Genomic DNA, 2983 nt, shown 5'->3' with positions numbered 1-2983 from the left:
TGACAGGAGGTGGGGGTGGGGCGTCCAAACAAATCCGACATTGCACACCCGCAACCATGTTGAAACTCTCAAGTCAGTCTGATCCTGATCCACAGAGATATTTGAGGAACACACACACACACACACACACACACACACACACACACACACACACACACACACACACACACACACACACACACACACGATTCCTTATGAAAAATGCATAATGTGTGTATCTTTACACCCCTAGCTACAGGACAAAAAACCTGCAGACAAGCTTGTGAAAATGACAAACTTACTGTATTGCAGAGAAACACTTTGATTTGGCTCGGTCGAGGAAATGTTTGTATTTTCTCGTGCAGCTCATGCATGACCTCCCGCAAACTATTCTTGGAATCAGATTTCTCAGGCTGAAACATTGTGACCTCTGTCTCTCCTTCATCTTCCTCACTGCCAGCATCACCATTGGTGTGGACGTGTCGGAAACATCCGACACGTCCATATCAGGCATCTCTTTGGGCACCAGATCTTCCTTGTTGAACTCCGGGGCCACGTTCATCTTTCCAAAGTTCTGTCGCACACTGTGTTGGGCGGTAATGCTTTACCACCCCAACGTCACTTTTGACAGTAACTAGTACTGTAACGCAATATTTTTCTAAAGAAATAATGCCGTTACGTTACAATATGGTGCGTTTGTCCGTTACTTTGCTAGCTGCAGTGTACTTCGTGTTTACAGTGGCGCTACATATTCTTGCGGGATGCCGTGCCAAACACGGTAAAACAGTAGAAGAAGCATTGTTAGCGTGTTTCTGTTTACATCATGTGCGCCAATCATGGCGAGTCAATGCGAGAACAGGACGAGCTACTCAGAGTAGAAATACGCACATTATTTTTGTCTCCAAAAGATGCATCAGTGAAGCTAAGCTAACGGTGTGGCTGGATTTTAACGGACTGTGACTGTTTTCCAGGGACAGGTCAGCCAAACTATTGCACGGTATGTTGTTGTAAATAAGAAGCCTGTCGCTACTGCTGAGTCACTGCTAACAGCAGCTCATTAGCCTGATATGTTTAGCATTGTGTAGCTGAGAAAAATGCTGTGAATGAGTTTTTCCACATTTATTTTTAAAAGCATTTTCAACAGCAGAATGTGCACATGGAATATGCACAGCTTACTTTACATTATTTTGTGCTAAGGGTGACAAATTACTGTTTTAATTTTGGAGCAGCTGTTTTGTGCTCTATATGCACATCATTTATGGCTGTTTTATAGCAGTTGATCAACAGTGGATTATTTAATTATTACAGCACTGATATGAAGCTGTATGGACACAAATGACCCCAAATAAATAATCTTTAATTCAAGGAACTCAAAAGTTACTTTTTCCAGTAACGCATTACTTTTTGGTGTAAGTAATCAAAACAGTAACTGAGTTACTTTGTGAATGAAGTAACTAGTAACGGTAACTAGTTACTTTTTTTCAGTAACGAGCACAACACTGGTCGCACATTAGCCACGATCTTCTGCACCTGCTCCCTCTGCCTCTGCTGCTGTTCCTCTGATGCAGATCCTGGATTATTGCCTGTCTCCTTCTTCTGAACATCCTCTTCCACCTCCAACGGCCCTTCCACTGGTAGAAGTTTCTCCTCCTGAGGAAGAACCAACAATAAACACTTTTTACCTCTTCAACCCCCAGCTTCTTCTCTGAAAAGCACATACCTATAACAAATAAAGTTTTTCTAAGCTTATATGACCTACTGTATATGGCTATTATTTTTTCAGATTGAAGTAAAACCCTTAATGGTTGCAGATGATCAAATATCTCTGCAAATCAGGCTCAGATTGACCTGAGAGTTTCAACATGCTTGCTGCTTGGTTCAAAGGTGTGCAACATCAGAATTGTTAGGACTGCAATGATATTAATGAATTATTTCATAAAATTGTCTGCTGGGATCAGACAACTTTATGAAATTTTAAGACATCATCACTGTGGATTGAGCCTTTCCTGGCTTTGATCGCACAGTTGGTTGGGTTAGAGGCAGCCTGTGGGCGCATCAGATCCAATTACTCTGTGGGCAGTGGGGCAGATGGTGTGTCTGGCCAGGGGCAGCCTGTCCCAGGCTCTGGGAACTGTGCTTCACAGCCGCCCTGTGGCGTCCCGGCCGGCAGAAGGCCAACACTTCGCTGGAGTGGCTTCACTTTTTGTTCGCTTTCGGTGAACTCTGTACGTGCCTGTGTGTGTGTTTAATTCAGAATTAAATTTGCATTAGGAATTAAGTGTTTACAAGGTTAGTTTAAAGGTGCAGTCCCCCTCCCTCCCCGCTGCTCTCTTGCTCTGCCTCCAAACTTTCCAAAGTCCCTCCCCCAGAGGAGCTAACAAGCTAACGTTTGTCGGACAGCAACATCACAGTAATATAACATGATCTGTTAAAGGCATATTACTGCAGCACTTATCTCTCTATGTGCACACACATAGAGAGAGAAGTGCTCTATGTGTGTGCTGCTGCTGTGTTGTTGCTCAGCAGCAGCAGCAACAACTCAGAGTCACTTACAGCAGTCACACGGAGGTTGCTGTGAGCACATGAACAACACATGCACTACAGAGTTCTAGTGTAACAATTACAAGTCAAACATAATGTAAATCAAGCAGCAGTAATTACCTTGCAAGCAGAAAAGTCGCTATTTCCATCTTCTACTCCTCCACACCATACACTGTAAAAAAGACGGCACTACAGCCCCGGGAATGGGGTGGGGCCTGTGAGCAACAGTTGTCAGACAGCGCATCAAACACAATCCTGGCTGTGATTCTTTTTTCTTGGTCATGGTGCATTCTGGCAATCTGCCAAAGTCAGCAAGAGCAGCAGGGGGGACTCAATGAGCCTGTTTTTTTTCCCACACAAACTACTAGTTTCATGTAAAGCTGTCCTTACATTGTGACATCTTTAGCAAATATAAAATTCACTTTTTATAAGAGTTGCAGACTGCACCTTTAAAGAGGATTTA

General features: G+C 43.5%; 1 long non-coding RNA gene across 1 annotated transcript; it reads right to left on the bottom strand.

Annotated features, from left to right (window-relative positions):
- Window positions 1-517: 517 nt before the first annotated feature.
- On the bottom strand, window positions 518-1550 carry LOC114465083 (uncharacterized). Its single transcript, XR_003674279.1, has 3 exons — window positions 1498-1550; window positions 687-694; window positions 518-563 (listed from the first exon to the last, which is right to left on the bottom strand). It is a non-coding gene; the product is annotated as an uncharacterized LOC114465083 (long non-coding RNA).
- Window positions 1551-2983: the final 1433 nt, after the last annotated feature.

Source organism: Gouania willdenowi, chromosome 6 (genome assembly GCF_900634775.1).
Source record: "Gouania willdenowi chromosome 6, fGouWil2.1, whole genome shotgun sequence".
NCBI classification, from domain to species: domain Eukaryota; kingdom Metazoa; phylum Chordata; class Actinopteri; order Blenniiformes; family Gobiesocidae; genus Gouania; species Gouania willdenowi.
Note: the sequence above shows the minus strand (reverse complement) of the source record. Positions and strands in the feature narration are given on the sequence as shown.